The sequence below is a fragment of the Polypterus senegalus genome, chromosome 11 (genome assembly GCF_016835505.1).
Source record: "Polypterus senegalus isolate Bchr_013 chromosome 11, ASM1683550v1, whole genome shotgun sequence".
Classification (NCBI taxonomy): domain Eukaryota; kingdom Metazoa; phylum Chordata; class Cladistia; order Polypteriformes; family Polypteridae; genus Polypterus; species Polypterus senegalus.
In genome coordinates, this window is record NC_053164.1 from 82,640,080 (window position 1) to 82,664,570 (window position 24,491).

The 24,491-nt window shown below is 35.8% G+C and overlaps 1 protein-coding gene across 8 annotated transcripts in view; it reads right to left on the bottom strand.

The window, feature by feature from the left end:
- LOC120539266 (neurexin-2-like) overlaps positions 1-24,491 on the bottom strand; it is a 2,018,463-nt gene that overhangs the window by 51,689 nt on the left and 1,942,283 nt on the right. The window lies entirely within an intron of this gene.

Here is a 24,491-nt window from a genome sequence, read left to right on the forward strand (position 1 = left end):
CAATGTGGCCACCACCTGCAGCACGGGCAACATCAATGCGATAAGAGAAATCACACACGGTGAGGTCTGGAGATCTCGCAGGCCAAGCACAAAGATCAAGATCTTGGGCCCCCTTCCTACCGTCCTAGACTTTTTCCTTTACACAGACACCCACTCTCTTGAAACTGTCGAAACCACCATCGAATGTTCTTACTAAGAACTTCTTAGGTGAGGGCGGATTAAAGTCAAATTGCCTTCGAAAAGCACGCTGCACCATGACAACCAAATTTGTTCTCGCCAACTCGAGAACGCAGAACACCTTCTGCCGAGGACTCGCCATTCCTAGTGTAAACAAACAACTGAACGTTGCCAGAAGAATGACGCGACTAATCATTCTTTATGACTCATTCCATGACGATGCTTAAAAAAAAATCGATAAGTTCCAAAACTGCCTCATCGCTTTCAGTGGAACGTGATAGGCTGATACGCACCTGGGAGGAATTCTCTTATCACATTGATGTTGCCCGTGCTGCAGGTGGTGGCCACGTTGAACAATTATAAGACAGGAAATAAAACTTGTTTGTGAGTAGAATACTTGTGACTTTGCTGGAGTTTTGTATTACTTTTACTTAATAAAATATTGCATAACGAAATTGATTCATTGTTTTTGAATAACCGTGTATTATGCTTGTACATTGTTAGAAAATGCATATGACAAGCAATATTCAGCATGGAAAGTAACATACAATGGCGCCATGCAAAGTAAATAACATACAGTAAAAAAGAATACTATTAAAGGATATGTTTGGTACTTTTCAAGTCAAGGTTATTTCTTCACAATCATAGTACATATTAATTTACCACATGGAATTGTTCTATAATTATTTTTATCAAGTTTAAAAAATACCTAGCCTGCTGTCATGCTTTGTAATGAAGGTAAAGTACACTAGGGTCCACATGAAAATGAAAACATTTAAACTTACTGAATGCGCCCGCTTTAATACAGCAAAAGGTTTTTATTTAAGACAATGTGCCTTCCGTGTTTCTGAGGCATGTTTGTGATAACAAAAGCAAGTAATACATTTTATCACAGGATATGTTTCTTGCTAACTTGTCTGTGGTATGACAGCTCTGTGCTACCACTCTGCCTGTGCTAAAGTATCTTTAATAAACTTAATAAAATTGATTAAAACTAAATGTACAGTATGTATGACTATTAGTTTTGTCACTATACATGCATTCAACCTTTCTCTTGTTACACCAGCAAAGCAAAGCATGTACATGCCTGATGAGAGTTGCTGCAGTGAGCAATAGGTTTGCAAAATTATATAAAGAAAGATTGAGTGGTGTGACTAAGCTTTCATATAATATAAAACCGTGAGTATAAGTAAATGTGACTTTTCAGTAATTAGTGTTTACAGAGTAGAGACAGCAGTTCAAATAAATTATTTTGAAAAGAAATAATTTGACTTGAAAAATGACGGGCGGCAGGGTGACGCTGTGGGTAGCGCTGCTGCCTCATAGTTAGGAGACCCAGGTTCACTTCCCAGGTCCTCCCTGCATGGAGTTTGCATGTTCTCCCCGTGTCTGCGTGGGTTTCCGTCGAGTACTCCGGTTTCCTCCACAGTCCAAACACATGCAGGTTAGGTGGATTGGCAATTATAGGGTGTGTGTGTGCCCTGCCCAGGATTTGTTTCCTGCCTTGCACCCTGTGTTTGCTGGGATTGGCTGTTTTTAATGTGAAAATAAAACTTTAGCAAATAGATTTTTGATATTTTCATAATCTTAGGTACCACATTTGTGTAAATGATAACAAATAAAGCATCTAAAGTTGGTAGTTTAAAAACAAAATACGTGGTTTTAAAATGGGGATACTGTGCTGCAATTTAGTTTTAATAATTTAGAGATGTTAGTTAAATAATACAATGTGCCCATTCTGTCTGCACATAGAGTGGGAAACAAAATGTCCGCTGTGGTTCCAAATAAAAACAATAAAATGTAGTCATGCTAATGTAATAGAAAGATGTGCATGAAAAGCCAGGATAAACAAGATATTTGCTTGCTTAGGCCTACTCTTGTGTTGTAATCCTTGCAGATTCTTTAATCTTCATGGTACGGATATGCTGCTGCTCATTATAAAAATGTAAAGGGCTCAAGCAACAGTGTGTGGTAATTGTAGAAAATTACCTTTTATTTCTAGTAGCATTTATTATAATATTGAGCTTCTGTATGGTGAGCTTATTGCCCTATAAAGTGCACATGGTCAAAAAAGTGATTAAAAGCTATGCACATCCAATCTGCAAGTTTACTTTGGGTAGAAATGTTTAATCTGAGAAAACACATTATTAGTAGTGATGTATTGTCACTTTATCATTAAACTTTAATATTCTTAAAATGTTTGCCTCTGTAGTTAAGCTCTTGAAAGTGTTAGTGACATACATTCTGTTGATACTAAGCGTAAAAAAGCTGTGGGATGGGAAAAAAATATGGTAGACTTCAGTTTAACTGTTAATAAATATTTTCCCTCACCCACAAACTTTGGCAAAAGTTCTCCTGAAAATGCCCAACACTCCCACACCATTCTGTCTTAGTTTAAAACCAATGCTATGCCAGCAGGTTGTACAACCCCTAAAAAAAATGCAACAAAGCCCTAACACATTTCTATATGGTAGGTCACCAGGCCGATCTAAAAACTTAAATTGTTTTCCTCTAAAATAATGTAAAAATACTTGGATTTTGTGAATAAATTAGGAATTACATTTAAACCGTTTATTGCCATTGATTACAACTAAGAATGCAAAGTTGACTGTGGCATTTGGTTTTATGATGTTGTACATGAATCTTTAGTTTGTTGCAGAATGAATGTTCTCCAAATCAGGCATTCTTGTTTAAGATGCCATGGAACCTGTGGAGGTGGCAACCTGATTAAAGATACAGGTGAATATGAGGTGCCCAAATAGAGGGTCACATTTGTCCTCACACCACACATGCCATGTATGAAGCCCTGAACAGCAGACATACAGTAGAATAAGTACAGCTGCTGGTGATCTGCGTTATATTCAAAACTTTGGTATTAATCAAAGTACTTGATAATTGTGCATTAGAAATAATTCTTTGGAAGAACAGCCTCATTGTTAGTATGTGCAGTATATGTCATATTAATATTATCACTTAAACAGTATGTCATGTAGATTTTCTTTGATTATCTTTTATACAGTATGCTATCGACAGTTTATTAATTTGCCTCCCCAAGCTACAGATAGCACTACATTTATAGCTGTTTAATCTAACCTCCTAAAGTGCCTTAATTGAATTTCAAAAAGATTCTCTTAATACTCTATACATCAGTTCACTCAGGTGTGAAAAATATATTATCTACTAATAATGGAGGTAAAGAAAGGAAAGAAGTCGCCTTCCCCTGGAATTTTCAGGGAAAAAAGAAAAAGAAACTACAGATTCTTTCCCTGACAATGGTTGCACAAATCTCACATCGGCATAACATTAACCCACTTAGATAGAGTAGCTTCCTGATTCTGGAGGCAATGATCAGTCTCACTATTCACTCTCCTCTCTTTTTCTTCATCCTAAAAGAAGCCTTTGCGAATTGGCAAGCTCTTATCACAGTTTAGAGCTCGGCAAAGGAGTTTCATTGCAATTTTGAGCCATTATTGGTGTGAAAAGAAAATATGAAGCTCTCTAGAATGTATAGTAGCATTTTTTGCTTAGATTTCATCTGTTATTTGAATGCAATGCAGACTTTTTATTCATGATATTTCTACAATTTTTCTCTGCTCTGAAAACTGCTAGTTAGTAATAACAAGTTGGCCATTTTTTCAGCTTCTAGTGCTTTTATTTGAAGCAGCTCATTATGGTTGTGTTTATTTGCAGTCATTTACTCTGCTCTACATATATTACTTTCAACTTCCTGCCATTCCTATTATATTATTATGACAGGCTGTCTAAATATGCCTTTGTCTGGTCTTAAATTTACATAGTAATGTAGTAATTAAGAAAACAGTTAAAAATCACCATTCTTGGTTTCTTACACATTTATAGACACCTTTTGCCAGGTATATCAACATAAGTAATATAGTAGCAACAAACATTCAAACAAATTTTAGGTAATAAAAATAAAGATTTACAAAAAAAAAAAAAACAAGAGAAAGAAATGAATGTGCTCTGATTGATCCTACTGTGTAGGAAATCTGAACTGCATTTCACATGAAACTTAAATAGGCAAAAGTGACTACTGTGCATATCTGGCATTACAGTAGTAGAGAAAAAGATCTGCTCAGCTCAATGTTCCTTGTTTTGAATTAAAATTAATAGCATATTTTTACAATAGCTCTGGTCCCACTGCCGTTACAAAGTGCCCTAAAGTTGGGCTATAAGGATCTAATTAGGTTTGACAACTGTAATATAGTGAAGTGGCGGTGGGCTGGAACCTGTAAAAGACAGCACCTTACTTTACTTAATTAATATGTTAGGAATTAACAAAGAATGAGTTAAACTCTGTTAACTTTACTTCATTATATATATTTAAGAAGTTGTAATTGTATCATCTAAAATTATTCATTCATTCTTTTTACTAATTGGTTTATTGAAATACATGGACCAGGGGGTTTGAAGCCTAGTTCCACAGCATCAGTAGGAAACAACCAGGCCAGACCACAGCAGACATACAGTATGTACATGCCCAGACTCACTTATGCCAGATTCAGACAAACTTACTAATTTAACACACATTTTTGGGAAGTGAGAGGAAATTGCTGAACCATCAGAAGTAAACACACATGCATCCAAGAAGAAAAAGCCAACTTTACACAGAGAGTTTCTGGGCTGACTTAATCATCCAGGACTGTTAAACTCAGAAGAAACATCTATAGCTTCTGTACAACTATCAACCATTTAAATAACACTTCCAAACCCACTTAACCCAGTTTAGGGTTGTGAGAGCCAAGGCCAGAGACTATCCTGGCAGCGGTGGGTGAAAAACTCTGGTTAACATGTTAATGTACTCACATAGAGACAATTTAGAATCACCAATCTACTAATGTTGGAAATTTCTAGGGCTGAAGAAAAACCCATGCAGACGTGGGGAAATGCTAACTCCACAAATGGTTACCTTTGACTTTACCTACAAGGAGATTAAACCCAGGAGAGTAAAGCTGTGAGGCAACACTGTTCGCTATTGTGTCACTAGGCCTGCTGATTTCAAATTTCGGTATGTATGCTTTAAAATGTTTTTGTGTTTGAACTTAAACAGCCTATTATATTATAGCATCCCCACTTTTTTCCACTTACTTAATATGGATTCCAATTTATTACTTTCCACCAAGTACTGTACAGTTTTTCTCTTCCTAAATCTTTTAATGTCTGTACTGACTGTTATAACTCCGTGAATAAAACAACCTTACACAGAAAATGAACAGAATGTCAGGATGAGACTTGACATTTGAACACTTTCTTAACAATCTGCAGCCTGCATCAGAAGAGACGACTTCTTGAGGTTTTTGAACAATGCATGTTTCCAAGCTCTGTGCTTAGCTTCTCTAAATAAGCCATCCATTGCTTTGTTGTCTGTTTTCATAAGCCGCCCAAGGCAGAGTGTTGCTTGCTGGAAGTATAATTAATCTACCGTGTTTTCCATAATGGGGAAATGTAATATACCATGTACATAGACAAATTGTGTTAAACAAACTGTATGGGAAAGGCAGAGAAAAGTGCTGGCTATTTTTATAATTACATTAAACACAGTATTTCAATTACAACAATGAAAGGTGTTTATGCATTAAGTACATTTGGAGACATATGCACTCAGTTTCAAATTTAAATTTGCTGATCCTCCAATACTCTAAAACTATCTAACTGGCTGAAAACTCTCATTATCAGAGTAAGATGGTATATTCTGTATAAACTACTATCGTATTACAGAATTATCTTAAAATGGGTTGATTTAAAACAATAGAGATAAAAGTATGGCCTTATTTTACTTATCTCCTTTATACTAATACAGCCTTTAGGCATATGCTGAAATTTCTAGCATGATGATTTTTCTAAAACTGAATATGGATTATCCTAGTCATTGCCATATTTGATACACTAACATAGAATTTGTATTAGACAAAATGAATCATTATAAAGAAGCCCATTAAAGCTTTCATTAAACATTTAATTAATCACTGGGTCACTAAACTTCAAAATTGACCTGGGAATCAACAATATAATTCATGCCAAGAAAATTAGGGAAGAACTGTTTATCAGTTTGCTGAGCAAGTATTCTATGCTTGGAAATCAATATAAATATTTGGAAATGAAAACACAAAAGTACATGTGTAATGCCTTCCTGTAAGAAAGTCCTTACACAACCATTGCTTATTTAAATCTTAAGAGTTGTGAGGCACACTCAGATCTTTGCAAGTACAGTATACTACAGGAAAACCCTCTTAGGTGGTCCAGACATATAACATTTTGAAATCTATTGAATTCAATATTGAGTCATGGGGCCTGCATCAGGAGCAAGGCTGGACACAGCTCTAGGCAGGGTAATGTCCTTCACAAGGCTGCCAAAAAGTGTGGAGTTTGCACAATCTCCCCATGTCCATTTGGATTTTCTTGTGGCAATCTCGTGTCACTGGCAAATTCTGATGACTGCTGACTCTAAGTTGATGCTCTATTAGGGAGTTTTGCTGCATATATGAGTTTGTCCTCTGATGGACTGAGTTGGTATCTGCTGTGCTCTATGTGGCCTTGAAACAGAATAAGTGTGTTCCAGAAATGGAGAGATGATGAATATATTGGTTTCAGAATTGCTTTGGAACTCTTTTGTTATGGAAAATTAAAAGCACAAGACATGATGTAAAACCACATTATTCAACTCAATCCTTTTCACAAAGTTATTCTCATTTTAGATTTAATTCAAAAAGAACAATATTTATAGGGCTGTGAGTCCTTTTAATAAGTCATGGATTTATAGATATTTTAGCAGAAAAAGGGACAAACGATTCTTCTTCTTTTGCAACCTATTAAAGTAGGAATAATCTGAGGTAACATACTGAAAATGCACCCATAAACTACCAAAAGTATTGAATTTCCTTTATGAATGTTTACAATTTGATACTAGTGAAGGTCTGATAGGTCACTGTCACAGTTAGTTAACATTCAAAATGGACAAACTGCAGGCAAGTGAACCTACATACCTTATTTCAATCCTACCGACTCAAAACTCATCGTAAAAAATATTATGCAATATATATTATTTATGACCCTGGACTTGTACTAGCTTTATTTTAGCAGCTACAGAAAAAACTCAGTGCAGGTATCCATGGTAACTGTATGTGATATGACACAGAAGGTTTTCAGGAAAACATCTGAGTCACCTGCAGCTGAAATTCTGTACTTTGTTACTTCGATTTATTGCTCAAGTTGAATGTCAAGATACATTGTACATATGCAAAGTGTCTTGACAAACAGGAGTAAGCATCCACTTTAAGAATTTTTGCACAAACAAAGCTTAAAAAAATAGACTAACATGTTATCAAGTGAATTTCCAAGACACTGGAACCAATTACTGGTTCATTTTTTAAAATGACACATACTGAAAGACCATGACATACAAATGTTACATTCAAATGCTCCAACATTTATGTTAAGAATACCATTGGGACATCTAAAATGGGCTTCATTTATGACACAGTTTAAAGGATGGGTTAGGTGGTGTTTTGCCTTCTATAACTGTATAGAACCTGTGACTTAACCTTTGTGTTTATAGCAAAAAATATCAGTGTAACACAGAGAACTCCATACATTTTGGCTTTACCTATGGTGCTGTCTTGATTGTTTGTTTAGGATAAGTACTCTGCATGAAAGGCAAAGTTCTTCATGTTGTGACACAAAGAACAGACTTATGGAACTATAGCTTCAAAACCCTTCCTATAAAACACACAAGGGATTAAAATAGTAATGCCAAAGGAACCATTAAAATATTATATAGGAGCATGGTGTTATCTGACTATCAAGCATCAAACATGTGTCCCTAGGGAACATCTTCATGGCTCTAAAAGGGTAAAGAGTACCATCCTGAGCAGAGACTGGGTGCTGTCACTAACTCCATCTCATTTTCCATCCACATACTAAAACGTATCAGCCAGATGACATACAGATTCACCTTCTCTTTCTACCATGAAGTCCCATCCCTTCTGAGTTGGCGCCATAAAAACCTTCAAGCCACTGGAAGCGGACAATCTAAGAAGGTGGAAGGATCAATTTGACTGGCTTAATGCCAACCTGTTTTGCATCCTCATGTGCCATTTAATTTTCCATTTTTCCTTTCCCAATAAGAAACCCCAACCCCTTTTATGTTCTATGCTTCTTCTTTTCTGATCACACAGAAAATAAATAATTAGGTTAATCAGAAATATAAGCAGGTGATGAAAAAGAAATAACAATAAAGATTATCATATGTGTTAGTCAGATTTAAGGAAACTGAAAAATGTGATGAACTATCAAAGTACAGGATACACCTTTTTTCATTTCTTTCACTTTGGCATGCATCATAATACTATTAATTTGTTAAACAGAAATGTATGACATGCAAATTAAAATTACTTAATCCAAGAAATCCTGATATGGCTGCAACAAGCGTTCAAATGGTGCCTTTATTATCTTCAGCATTATAGTGAATTTTCCACTTACTTTGTTGTCCAAAGAAGGCAATATGCATAGTTTTGAGTGGGCTGTCAAGCATAAAACATGGTATGCAAGTTACAATGCCTCAGAATAATTCCGACTTTTAAAAGGCCCTAACCGTGACAACATATAAAAAAGCAGCCAACAAGAAATGACAAATTACAAAAATAATGTTTTATTGTTTGATGGGTTAGTAACAAATGTGATATGAGCACAAAGTAGACAAAGGCTTAGATATGTTGCTGATATATTTATAAAAAGCCACAGAGTAGAACATTTTTGTGAGAAAAAGAAAATAGAATATAGGGTTGGTAAAAAATAAGCACTGAGGATAAACCTGAAAGGAGTATTCTACAGTGCTGATTGTATATTTGGCTAAGCATACAGTATCTCCTGTGTAATAAAATATATGAATTACTACCTTTTCTTCTAGCTTTTGTGATTTATAGGGCATGTTTGTTGAATAAGACCCATATTAAGATGGATGCTGAAAACCGCAAAATCAGGTATCATGCCATCTTTGAATTTCCAATGCTAAAGAAAGATATGCCTTTTTTGATTAATTCTCAGCTATTTACCAAGACCAATCCCCTTAATATGTCACAGTCAGGCTATGGGCTGCAAAATTCTTTCATTGCTGAATGTCTTTTGAACACAACCCTTGTCCTGGCTGGCCTTTCACATTGATGACTAGTAAATTTTGCCATTGTGAAGCATATCAAAGGTAAATTGAAGAGCAGTGGTGTGTGAGCTACCAGTTACTATGGGGCCTAGTTATGTGTTACTTGAAGCCATTCTTCATGAGCAATTAAACATGAGGAGAGTCAATGCATGTTGAATCATAAGAATGTTGACTCCTGAAGTGAAGCATCTCGGCATGCAAAGCTCCAAAGACACCACAGAAGTAATCGATTTAGAATGAGAGTAAATTTATCAAATGTTTAATAAATGTGATACATCAGCATTACCCAGAGTCCAAATAATGGTGTGCACAACTTTTTATGATGCTGAAGTTGCAAATCACATTGCTTATGTGCCTCAAATGCCCCACACAGCAAGTCAATATTACATTATGTCGTTAGCAGCAGACAATTAAAGAAGAAAGACAAGAAAACCTGGCTGCCACCCTTCCTTTGCTTCAAAGCAATGTCCCTGCTTACACTTGCATAGGTTGGCAAGGCTGTTCTGTGTGGAATAAATAACGTGTATGGGTGCAGCTGACATGGGTGGGCATAAGCCTTGAGTTTATAAGAGAGAAGAATATACCAATGATTTTATTTTTAACTTTTAAAACTATTGTTAAAATATATATCCAAGGTTTTCATCCTCTTAATAGCAGTTTATTAATCACTGTGCTACTTTGTTAAAAATTACACAAGTTAGATACCATTGGTTTTTGAGAAGTGCCTTTCAACCGATACTTATTGTAACTATAAATGGTGTGAGGGGCTGCCCTTCTTTGTATGTATTGTGTCTGTTGCTAACGTGTTATGCTTCCCTACTTGTGCATGAATAAATGCCCTTGATTTACTTTACTGATCCACTCATTTTTATTCCATATCATCTTTTGTGCCATGTATTTGGAGAAGTGCATATCCATCTTCTCCTCCAGACCTGGCCTAGTGTGACTATTACCTATTCTCCCAGCTAAGGGGATATATATCCTTGGCATATGCAATATCGATGATGAAACTATCAAGTTTGCTGTAGAAGAATAGTTGCACAAGTGAGGCAGAATGTTTGATTTGACTGGTGTAGAAAATCATTTTGAATGTTATGAGATGTCTTAGCACTCACTGAAATTATGGTAAATAAAGGAAAAATTGTTTGGTTTTATTTGTATTTTCTTTAATAGGTCAGGTTAAATCTTTTTCATCATGTGTTATATATAGTACTGTATGTCTCCATAACTTCAGGCTGTGTACTCGTATGTTTATATTATCAAATTCATTAGTATCTCTAAAACTGCATAGAATAAATTCAGTTTTTCATTACATCCAAAACTGTTTTTTATCTTGTAACACATTCTGTTAAAATAGTCTTATGATCTTTATTTGGATATGAGGGCAAATATTAATGCAGGAGAAGTATGCCAAAAATGTATTGTATAATATGTGTTCTCATGTGCAAAGTGGAAAAAGCAGACTGTATTTCAAGTAGAAGTGCACTGCCACTCATATGTGGCAAGTGATTATGTCAAAAAGTTCAATTATGTATAACAACTGCAATGGATGTTCATAAAAATGAGGTGAAGTGGAAATGTAGACCTTCCATTCTGGAATGGAACTTTCTGTTTAAAAAAAAAAGAAAAATCGTGAGTAGTCTCCCCTAGACTTTCTTGTGTACTAAGATATGGGGATAGATATTTGAGGAGTAAACCGCAAGACAATGATTATATTTTGATATGATGTACATTAAAGATCCATCAACAACAAATCAAATCAATAATACATTGAACAATTATTATAAAAGTAAATTTAAATAAATCGGACTCTGCAGCTGCCTGAATAAAAGGTCAAATACCACTTCCGATTAATGGAAATAGCGCAAGACTTAGGAAATAGGAATCTATGTTTTGTACCTAATACTTGTATGCAAAATTTGGTTGACCTAGGGGGAAGCGTACTCAAGTTATCGTGTTTATATATATACACACACACACCAACACAATTGTATTTTCGGACTCAGAGGGGTCTAAAGTGTTGAGATTCATCAAAATCTTGACATCAAATCGTTGGACGATTACAATACTTTCCCTATACGTCGTATACAAGAGAGTAAAAAGATAAACTTAAATATATCAGTATGCAGGTGCTTGTTGCAAGCATGCTAGGATTTATGACATGGAATATAAAAAAGAGAATATACCATATCCATAACCAATAAGATCACAACTCAGCTAGCATTAAATTAAAATGATATTTTCATCAGGCGCAAGCCATCTTAGAGAAAGTGCAATATGGACACTTACTGTAAAAGGAAACAGTGATGTACAAAACAAAAAGAGAATTACAACTAACACCCTTGCTTGACAGAATACAAACACCAAAATTCTAAAAAGACCACATTGAAAAGATACATGCTGAAATAAATCAAAATACAAAATGCAAAAGAGAAAGTAAATAAAACATACTACTAGAAATCAAGATAAAAAGGGGAGCCTGCATTCTGACAAAGATCTGAACATCGAAACACAGGAGAAAATCACTACCATGACATCAGCTCTGTGATGTCATGATGTTGTGACCATGTTACGTCCAAGGAAACAATAGGAAATCACCCACCAAACAAAAGGATCTAAAACAAATTGGAAATAAATGTAAAAACCAAGAAGAAAATCAAAAAATCACAATGCAAAATACATTGAACAGACTGACACACTTGACAGTAAAAAATAAGATGAAGGGATATCTATAGTAGTTACATCCTCCCAAATTTTCAGATTTGACCGCAAATGTCCTGTTTTACCAGTTAAATGTTTTTCTCTAAATGCTGTTTTGAATTTTGTGAAAAGGGTTTGCTGGAGTTTACCCAGAGGCAGATTCTAACATTCACAGAAAGTGTAGGAGTGTGACTTTGTGATCTTTGCATTTCAAAGAAAAAAATGGAATAACATGAAACAATTCCCCTCTCTTAAATTATTATATGAAATAAGCTGGGAGGCAAAGACTACGGGTGGTGCAAGAAGGCAGAACAGTGTATGGCAAAGAGGAGAAACTAACAAGATGATTCTGAACAACTTTTGCAGACATTTTTTTCTCTTTGCTAAATACTGTCTTAAATGATTGGTTTGATTTTTTTCTAGTGATGTTTTTGCTGTAATAATAATAAAATAATACATTTTATTTATGTAGTGCCTAGTTCCCATGCTCAAGGCACTTCACAGAGTTTAAGAAAGAACGGCAGGGTATACAGTATATAGCATTTTACTAAACCAGATAAATAAAGAAAAGTAAGATAGTAAATTCAGAGACAAATAAGCCTAACAGACAACATAATTGATGGTTTAGCACACACACACACAGGTTACATGAGCATCTTGACATAGAGGTAAACTGAGAGAAGGGTAATAAAGTCAGGTAGAGCTGAAAGCCTTCCTGAACAGATGGGTTTTGAGTTGTTTTTTTTAAAAAATCATGGAGTCAGCTGATCTGATTAATTTTGGTAGGTCATTCCAGAGTCTCAGAGACACAGTTGAAGGCCCTGTCACCCATAAAGTGTATAGGGTGGTCCTGATCTAATTATGCAATTTTCATTACACTATAACCTATTAAGTTTATTACATAGAAAAATCACCCGAAAAGTTCCGGACTATCGAGATGTGTGCGAACGGATGACATGAAGAATCGTCTTCGTGCCGAACTGGAATCGTTCCTGCATAAATCAAAGTCATCCAGACGATCTGGATCTGCATAATTAGATCTGGACCACTCTGTAAATTAGTGTGGGGTGCAACAAGATTGCCAGAATCAGAGGACCTTAGTGAGCGGACAGGCACATAGTGATGCAGAAGGTCACTGATGTAGTTTGGCGCAAGGTCGTTTAAGGCTTTGTGGGTTATTAATAGAATTTTAGATTCAATGCTGTAAGACACAGGGAGCCAGTGAAGGTGAAGTAGGATGGGTGTGATGTGCTCACTGCTGCTGGTTCGAGTAAGGACTCTTGCAGCCGAGTTTTGACTAAGCTGGAGCTGTGATATAAGATTAGAAGGGACACCTGCCAGTAGGGAATTACAATAATCGAAGTGAGATGTGATAAAAGCATGGACAAGTTTCTCAACATTAGAAAAAGAGAGGAAGGAGCGAACACGGGAAATGTTACGGAGGTGAAAGGAAGAAAGTTTATTAATGTGATTTATGCTGGCGGAATAAGAAAGGGAGGAATCAAAAATGACACCAAGCTTCTTTGCAGTAGATGCAGGTCTGATGAGATCACCATCAAGATGGACTGGGAAAGAGCTCATTTTATTAAGTTACACTTTAATCCCAATTTGCAGAAGTTCAGTTTTGTTGCAATTTAAATTTAAAGAGTTCTGTTCCATCCAGGTTTTAATTTCACTGAGGCAAGTTGTGAGCTGAGAAAGCTCTGATGAAGTTCCACTTTTAACATTGAAATAGAGTTGAGTATCGTCCGCATAAAAATGATAACCCATTCCAAAGCTATGAATAATATGGCCAAGGGGAAGCATATAAATACAGAAAGCAGAGGACCGAGGACAGAGCCCTGAGGAACTCCTTGTGTGACTAGCACTGAGCTGGATCTGCTGTTGCCAAGACTAACAAACTGTTGTCTATCAGTCAGATAGGAATTGAACCACTGGAGGGCAGTGCCAGAGATATCCAACATGTTCTCCATTCTGGACAGTAGAATGTCATGTCTGACAGTGTCAAATGCTGCACTGAGGTCTAACAGAATTAATATGCTGGTTTTTCCAGAGTCTGCTGCCATAAGCAAATCATTGGTTACTCGTAGCAGAGCAGTTTTGCAGTTTTTCAGTACACAAGTAGTCGGCCTTCTCTTACAAAGCAGGTTATTAACAAAAGCAGATGTGACTAGTGAGAAGGACAGAAGGAGCTGGATGGAGTGGGGAAACAGGGATAGATATAAGCAGATGATGTATTTATGTTAGTTCGATTATTTAGATCTTTAATTTTGTTACAGAAAAAGTGGAGGAATTTCTCACAGACTTCAGTAGATGAGGTAGTTGGGCCAGATGCAGGTTATAGTTTATTAACTACAGAGAACAAAACCCTTGGGTTATCGGGGCCACTTTCTATTATTTTGCAATAATGGGTGTTCTTGGCAGCAGTTAGTGCTTCTCTGTAAGCTCTTTGGTGGTCAAAGAAAGCCTGGATGTGCACGGTGAGGCCAGACTTACGTGACATTCTCTCAAGGCGTCGGCCAGCTGCTTTCATAGATCGCAATTCTGAGTTATACCAAGGAGCTGAAACGCTTAAAGGAAACCTCCTTATGTTTTAAATGAGCTGATTTATCTAATGCTGAACGAAGGGCTGTGTTATAGTGGTCAACAAGACTATGTAGTGTTGCTGGAATAGGTGAAGACAGTAAAAGATCAGAAATGTATCCAGAAAAGACAGAAGGACAGATATTTTTAAGGTTTCTGTAAGAAATTTGTCGTTTACAGGTAAGAGGAGGGAGTGGCAGTGAGACAATGAAAAGTACTGCTTTATGGTCAGAGAATCCCAAATCAGTGCTGTAAATGTTGGCAACAGATAGTCTAGATGTACAGATCAGATCCAATATATGACCACCAGAGTGGGAGGGAAAATCAACATGTTGTGTCAAGTCAAAACAGTTCAGTAAGGATAGGAATTCATTTCTCAGTTGGGGATGTCAATATGGATGTTGAAATGACAAAGAAAACTTACTCTCTGGGAAAAGGAACTTAAGTGGGTTAATAGTTCGGACAGATCAAATAAGGAGATGCATTGTATTTTGGCTGTGGGCCTATAATATATAATCATGGAGTTTTTAAAAATTGGAATCTGGACACTATTTCCAAAATACATTTGATTGCTTAAATACTAAAAACTATGGTGTATGTAGTGAATACCACCACCACCTTCTAAGATTTCTTAATCCTGAGCAAGCGCAGAGGGGAGCAGGAGCCCAACTCAGCAAGGTGGGAACAATCTCTGGGCAGATTGACAGCCCATTTCAGGGTGAATACACACACACACACACACACACAGCCAATACAGACACTTGGAAAATATGCAAACTCAATGCACGAAGACCCGGATTGCAAACTCTGGTCTCTTTACTGCAAGGAAGCAACACTACCACTGTGCCACTGTGCTGTCCTATGCCATGAATACTCAAATTTGAAAAGAAATGACAGTAATATTTTTATTGTAGAGTCATAGTTACATTTTAATACAGGTTCTTATGCAATTAAATATTGAACTAACCATTGTTCATATTCAGATATCCCTTGTGAAAATGAATGTAGTAAGTCTGAAGTGTGAAGTCATAAAAGTAAAAACAGGGATATTAAGACTTGCCTGGAACAAAATCTCAGTTGACTTAATCTATTAGTATAAATGGATCTACTGCAATACTTCATGATGATGACAGATAAAACATCTTGAATAATATTAAAAATGCACTCAGCCCAGTATATCACTGAAGTTGTCTCTGGTTCTGGCTTACAAACAAAAACAATATGTAAGTAAATGAAAGACAGTGAGTGAGATGTGCACAAAGGAGGAATATTAGTCTATCTTGGGAGTAAGCAAAATCCTCATACCTTTTGCCTCTTGACCCTGACACGGTAAAAGTGGAAATAAAAGTGGAGCAACATATGCACATAAAATTACATGTGAAAACTGTGAAAGTGGAACCGAAAAAAAGATAACCCACATTCAGATAAAGCGGTTGTTAGTTTAAAACAAAATATTATAAATCACTGAAGAACTGTAAATCCCCTATGGATTTCGACCAAAACTCTTGTACACATTGTGGCTCTTCAGAATGTTTTGCAAGATTGTTAGCTAACAATCAAATGTTATACTATTGTGAATTGGTGAGTATCTAAAAAGGAGCCTAGAACTAAAAAGGAACACTAGAGACTGACTTTAATTTATTAATCTGTTTCCCAAAATTTAAAATAAAACTAAAAGAAGTGAAATCTGATGACATCCCAACTGTAGGCAGGAATGTTTGGACAAATGCTAAAAATATCTCACCAAGGGAATTGCTTTAAAGACATGAGAACATAATTCAAGTACTGTACATAATTCTTTTCAAATAAATCTCTTTAAAATGTTTTTAATCTTGTTCATAGTTTGCTATGATTGAAATGTGGCTACTATCAGGAAATTTTTATGGTTAGATTAATAATTTAGCATATGCATCATTTTTGCCTTAAAGTCATACCCCAAATTCTGTTTCTGATCAATCAAATTAGTGGTTGTCTATTAAAGAACCAAAGAACCTTTCCTGAACAGGCGATTGCTCTAGCTTATTTTATTTTCAAGTTATGTTTGCTACAGGACAAAATTAATATATCATAATCTTCATGGTAGCCGGACATCCCAATTTGAGCGGGACTGTCTCAAGTTCAACAGACAAATCCTGAGGCTCGCATTGCCGCTGAAAATCCCGATCGAACAAAAGTTGTATGTAGAAAAAAAGTCTTAATTCAATTTTTATATTGAATATCTAGTTAAAGAGGCAAGCTAAATTTCTGTAGACAACCTGGTGTTTCTCATTTTATGAATAAAATTTGTAACTGTAGGCTGAATCTGAGTGTTTCAATTGTGTGTATTTGTGTACGTCTTGTGCTTGTGACATTGCATGTTTCTCCTGCTCATCGTGGCTGCTCGTGCTCATGTGTTTCATTTTGAAAGTGACGTTATAGTGATAAAGACTTTTCAACTAACAAGGTAGGTCATATCTGCATATCTATATCGATATTTACATATATCGTGTCATTTTATATGAAACATAAAACATGTTACAAGTTATATCAAACATTCCCCTTCTTCTGTGTCTATTTTATGTATGTTATCTTCTATATACGTTTATTTACATATACTTATATTTTAGATTATACATGTTTATATATCTATACATATAATTTAATTAAAATGATGTATTTTTTGTCTTCCTTATTTCCTTTATATCTTTTTTTAGTTGCTCGAAATGGTATCTCTCCCAATCTGTGATTTAGAAATCTGGCAACCCTGGTAATCTGGGTATGTGTCAGTCAAATTTGTCATACCTGCAGTTGGTCCAGAATGCAGCTGTGAGATTTCTAACTGGTACCACAAAAAGAGAAAGCATCACTCTTGTGCTCACATCCTTGCATTAGCTGTTAATAAAACCTTAAATTTGACTCTGTATTTGTTTGCTTTGAAAGCTCTCCATGGCATAACTCTAATTCAAATCTCTGACCTAGTTAGTCTTCATTAAACCTCTCGAGCCCTACGAACTTTTGATCAGATGTTTTTAACTGTTTCTTGCACTCGATTGAGATTGGGGCCTTCTTTGTAGCTGCCCCAAGACTCTGGAATAGTCTTCCATCTTTATTTAGTAATTACCCACATTAGATATTTAGTCAAATTTAAAACAATAAAAAACTATTTCTTTTCTCAGGCTTTTGAGTTATTTTAAAGACAACGTATTCATCTGTCTGTTATGTCTTGGTCCGTTTTGTATTGCTGTCAGTTGATTGTGGTTCTCTCCTTCAATTGCATTCTTATTATTAGTCATTCTGTTCTTTTGTGCTCATCTCTTTTATTTTGTTTAAATGTTTGGTTTGTTTTAGTTGATTTCATTGTGCAGCACTTTGGTTGACACTTGTCTTTTAAATGTACTATATAAATACATATGAAATTAAATGAAAAAATGAGATAACTGTTAAAATAAGAAATATATTCTCTATATAAAATTTAATTACAGGATATGTTAGAGATAAATAGCTATGTAATTCTTTTATTAAGCACATCTTACAAGTTCATTATATTTGGTTAAATTTATGGCTTGCATGGTCACTCTTTATATTTTTGTGGGAAGGGTTCACATTTTTTTGGAAGACCAGTATTATAAAATATTGTACAAATACATTACACTTCAGCAATACTCTGCTTAAGAAAATGATTTACTGTGAATTTGTATTTGTTTGATGCATCTTTGTGGTGCTGTGATGGCCTGGCAGTTTTCTATTTACCTAAAGCTAAGCCTGCACCAAAATTGTTTTGAAAAAAAAGTTCAGGAGATAAGATCTTTTTTGGGGAGAGGTAAACACGTGGGCGAAAAACAGGCAATAGATTGAATTTAAAAGGAGCTTAAATGAACAGTGAACAAATTTGTGGGGAACAGTCAGGACCAGCGCCACGTTTAGGGAGAATTAGGCATTCACCTAGGACGCAGATCATGGGGGATCTAGCCTCACGGATTAGCAACCAAACAGTCAAATGGTGCACTAATAAGCTTGGCCTAGGGCACAAAATAACTTAACATTGGCACTGGGAGCAGTACAGAGTCATACGATCTTACAGGACAGATTCAGCAATCAACCAAACCGCAAAATTATTCCTACCAAAACAATCACGAGTTCACGCACTTCACACAATGATGGTTTGTTTTTAAAATCAAAAGCATGGCTACACCACCATCTTAAATAGCTGACAAGTGATGACGTACACAACTTGGCTACAGCATCAGAAAACAAAGCAAAATGGTGGTACAAATGGTAAAAACAGCTCACATAATAACAAATGTAATGATACAAAAGTAAATATTACAATATCCAAATAATGACTCAAAATCAAGCGAGAAATTGAAGCACAATACTGTATATAAGTAACAGGATTCATAAACATTTACAGAAAGTGGAAAGCTGTTTGAATGCCATATGCTGCTGAATTGTGGCACTGAGTTGTCACCTAGACAGCTGACAATAAAAATAATATTTATTACAGTGTATTTTTTATTAGGAGAAACAGAATCAGAAGAAAATATGAAACTGGTTTTAAATTAAACATAGTTGAAGTAGCGAAGGAAATTGGTAACTGCGCTGCTGCAACAAAATTCCGATGCGTCTGAAAAACTGATGTGAGATTGGAGGAGGCAAGAAGATGTAAAAAAAAAATTAAGTGTTGCATTTTTGAACGGGCGTATAAGTCGGTGTAAGATTTTATGATTGATTTTTCGGGTTTCAAGACCTGACTTATATGTGAGCATATACGGTAGTAAGAGGAACCTTTCACTAAATCCAGAAACAATTCCTAAAGTCTTACTGAAAAACACATTGTGGTTGCCTGATATTTCTTTGTTATTTGAGGTGCTCATGCTCTAGCTCTAAACTGTTTTGAGGTCCATCCATGTTTTATGAACCAAAGTTCAGATACTAGGCTTTGCACACTGATTTCTTTAATAATGGTGGCATAATGATATTATGCATTATGTTGTCCTCAATCCATGTAACTAGCAACCCAAATAGGTTTTGTTGATATCAACAATATGGTGCCATCCATACAATACAATGAAGAAAATGGCAACACCAACTGAAAAACAAATGGCAATATGATAGCATCATGAAAATAATAAAATAAATAACAAGTAAATTAACAAGTTGTGAATTTAAAAATAAAATGAAACAAATCAGAACTGTATTTAATGAGTTCCTAAAACCATGGTTAGTGACTGAAGGACATGGCCAATGTATAAAGGCACAGCAACATACATTCTAGGCATAGTGTAGTGCTGAACAGAGACATCTACATTTTTAAATACTGTGAAATTCTGCCTGGTTTAACCATTTTTTTAAGAATGTCGAGCATAATCTAAGGAGAATAAAAGTGAGAGTTTTCAGGCTAAACAGCATATGGTTTGGGATCACAATCCCCAACCAGAGCTTTTTTTTATAATCAGTCAAACAATATTCTCTTAGAATTGTTTTAATCAAACACAATGTTAATTATGAGTTGGTGATGCATTTGTATCCATGAATGATTAAAAAGCTGGACTATACAACTGGAGAGCCCTTATGACTGCCGCTGTTCATTATCAGAAGGATATAAAAGCTAACCCTATGCAGTGAACATAAGGCACTGACAACCACTCTGTAATACTCCGTGAAGTTGTGTAACCATGGGCTGTGGCTGATAATATGACAGGTCTTTACCTACAATAAAGTAGAAAAGTGACAGAACTGAATTTAGACTGCTTAGGCTTTGGCACCTTTGAATGGGGTGGATGAACTATTATGCCCTATTATGCCCTGCTCCACAGAAGCATGTGAATTAGTACTACCCATTCTACTAATAATTAATAATAATACATTTTATTTATATAGCAGCTTTCCCATGCTCACGGTGCTTTCTGAAAAATGCCCAGCTAAGCCATTTGGCATTTTGTGCTTTTTGTATTGATATCCGGCCTGCACAAGTAAGTCACGAAGTAGGCCAGGCAGTAGAATCACAGTTAAATCCAAGCTCTATTGGCAAATACAAATACCAATAAGAATCTGGACAATCCCTAAAAAGATATGGTGCAAGTCAGCATAGGCTTTACAGGGCAAAGTCTGCTGCTTACTGTGAATATTAATAACAGGTTTCAGTACAGTATATACAGACTACAGCAGCAGAAGCCAATACTGCAGATTTGCTGCTCTGGGCAAACGCGAACATCCCTCATGCTGTTGCAGTCCTTTTTGTTTTAAGGTTTACTTATAAGCAATTTCTGTCTCTAGGCATTTTGGGAGAAAGAAAACAACACTGTTTTTGCACTCCATATGTTACAAAGAGGCAACTGGGAATAATTGTGTGTGTATGAGAGAACTAGACTTCTACATCCCTAATGCACACATTTGGTGACTATGGAAAATGCAGTCCATCTTCCTTTTGTTCCCTGTCTTCCTTGCTTATTCATTACTGCAAAACAGATACTTATAAATCAAAGACTTGCATTTTTTTTCTAGTTAAAATTTTATTACAATTAACTGGAAATTATTCTGAAAAATCTAAATGCCTACCTCCATATTTTTTTCCACGATTAGTCAATGTAATTTAACATTATCATACCAAGGTATTCAAATTATTGGTCGTAAGACTGCATTTGCCATTTGCCTGAAGTTGTCATTCACAATAACAGATTAGCAGATTTCAGTTTTATCCAAACAACTGAAATGTTTGAAGGTTTTGCATTTTGCAGGACTTTGGCAGCTGCTCTGTGCATTTTGCAAGAGCTTGGGAAGCTATTGCCTATTTCCGTTCCAAACCCACAGCAAGCTGCTTAAGTAGCTCATTAAAATATGGAGAGCTGATAATGCTGGTCTCAACTGGGAATCCTCGTTTCTGTTACTGTACACTGCGGCAGATCTGTTTACAATAACAGAAAAGGACACCAAACTGCTTCGAACTGTTGATTTTAACCCATCAGTAACACAATTGCCTCAGCTAGAGGTCTAACTGGGATCATTAAAAAATGACTAACTTTCCCTCAATAATCCCACCCATAGACACTTGAACTGAAAAATATTTCACCTAATACAAAAATTATTTAATTAGTTTTCTGAACACTGACTATTCCACCTCAATGTGAAAAGTAGTTGGAGGATGTGCTAGTACTATTTAGCAACAGGCAGCAATCGACCCTGGATGGTGCTCCAGTCTATCGCAAGTCACCAATTAATCCTACATGCAGATCACCTGAAAAAAACAAAACAAAAACACATAGAAATAGCGCACATGTGTAAACCGTCTACTAACTGGTCCATAGAGGGATTCAGCCCCGGTGTCTGCTATTTAAGAGGTAGCAGCACTAACTACTGCATGCACCTGTTAACCAAACATCAAAGGTAGACATCTTTTCATTTATTTCCTTTAACACTAGAATTACCAAAGCCTATTAAAAAACTCAACCTTAAATCCCTTTGCACCCCTCCGTCAGCGTCTTTTGTGTTATAAATGTGTTGATCAACACAAGCAGCAAGCACCCTGCTATCCCATCCCCCCACCCACCACCGCAGTCCAATTCGCAAAGAAGGTGCTCAGTGTTTATCTTGGAGTGAAGTGCTTGGAGTTGTAGAGAGTAAATAATATATCATCATTTGGAATAAATGCATTTCATGTGTATTCCATGTCTACAACAATCTATGTAAACACAGTGTTAAAACAGAAACGTTTTTCATGTTTAAGTAATAATTGACAAAATGTAGACATGAAGTGTATAATGTGTGAAGCCTAAATATCAAATATACACATTCACAAAAGGTGCAAGTATAACAAAGCAAGTGTGCTTTTATTCAAGAATATAACTGCAGAAAAAGAGTTTGCGTTAGGATGTGACATTGACACATCCTTAATATGACTGCTTTGGTGGTGCAGTGGTAAAACTGCTGACTGATAAATCAAGACATTTGTAGTTCGATTCCGGATGCCTCTGTTTTGAATTTTGTTAAATTCAGGCTATGTACCCTTATAAATGCATTGCCTAAATGGTCCATTTTAAGGGGTATTAATAAGCTTAAAGTATAACCTCCTATGAGTAAACACCACATAATATATACCATTTATCTTTTAAAATATTACATTTTCTCTTATTTAATCCTACATAGTATGATAAAAAAATGCCTTCCTAGACCATTCAGGAGCAGGCAGGCAATGGGTTATAGGCAACAGCAGACAGAAAATTCAGAACAAATTGCAGGTAGCTGCCAAAGGCTGAGCAGTCTAATTCTAGTTTATTCTTTAAAAATACTACAGAGGTGGCTTGTTGACTCCATAGTGTGTCCATAGTGAGTGTTTTCTCTGCAAATTTTGTTGCAAGTCAGTATTCCATGATACAGTATGTAGCACAGAGGTATTCCAAAAACAGAGCAGCAGAATTTGCTCTGGTCATAATAGAGAAAGAGAGTTTGATTTTAGTCTTGTTTTCTTCATGGCTGATGTGAGTCTATGATCAACAGCATTTGTGGAACATGAAACTAATTATCAGGTTCTATCAAAAAGAATTTTGTTAATTATATAATATAGGGATGCTTTGCAATTTAAATCACAAAAAGTAATAAATCTTCTGCAACCTTACTACCTTAAATTACTATATGTCACTCTTGGACGAACAAACAGATGGTAATATAAATAAACCAGATACCTAAATAGAGGGTCACCTACATGTCACACCAACTGATGAAATGTATGCCATAAGTACTGCATTAAAGGACAACATTTATTACAATTCCCTCCTCCTGTTTTATTGTAGTATAAGTTTAAATGGCAAAAATGTGCAGAGACTTCCTCATCTCCAGAACAATCTCACTGTGGGCCATTTTGAAACTATGTGTATATACTGTTCAGGCTAAACAGCACTGTGGTCACTTCTTAAATCCAGCCTCTAGTACCTCACCCCAGTGTTTTAAATGTGAACAGGACTTTGAAAGCCACCACGAGATTTGTTTTCCATCAGCTTAATTGGTAATACAAGCTCAGGCTTTTCATTGACTCACAATCAGGCCATGACAAATTGGCTCTGGCAGTTGGCACAGAACAGAGACGAGTGAAGAGATTTCCAAGTATGCTGCAGTGTAAATGTTTTTATTTTTATTTCTACCTTATACATATTAAACAGTATTTGAAATTAAGTGGATATTAGGCAGAAAAGGTCAAATCATTTGTTTGTTGTGGTTTTCTTATTCTATATACATATTCTGACTCATATTGAGGTAGGGCTGTGCAATGAACTGATACTTGGATTGAGGGAAAATTAAACTAGATACAGGAGCTATAAAAACTGAAGAGGCGGCAATCCCTTGTACATTCAATTTCTGTTTGTAAAGTCTAAGTGTTTCTATTTGAATTTAAATTTAAGTTGAAAGATCAAGTGTTTACAATAGTGTACTCCTAGATGAGTACATGTGTATCATTTAGATGAATGTGATGACTAGTCTTTTGTCGGTAGGAGAGCAGCTTTCCAAAACAGGCAGTCCATATAGCACCAGCGGGACTGCTTTTTCCAAAATATTGCACCCTGGGAACACTTCCTCCTCTTTACTTGCACATATGTCAAAAGATAATTAACTTATCATTGATTGATGACCACAGTTTGCAAAGTAAAAACACACTTTAGCACAAGCAAGCTTATATATCAATAGGAAAACTTTGATTTAGATGCATGACTTGACTTTGATTTATCTTTACTTTTTATTATAACTTTTATCACCTGTCCTTATTCTTCCATGTTCTGTTTTCACCTTTTTCCTTTGTTAGGCTTCCTACAGTATTCCTTTCCCAAAGTCAGTAGGGAAGCATTGTTTAAGAACTGAGTAAATAGTGGCACGGGGGACTTTGCTCCTGCCT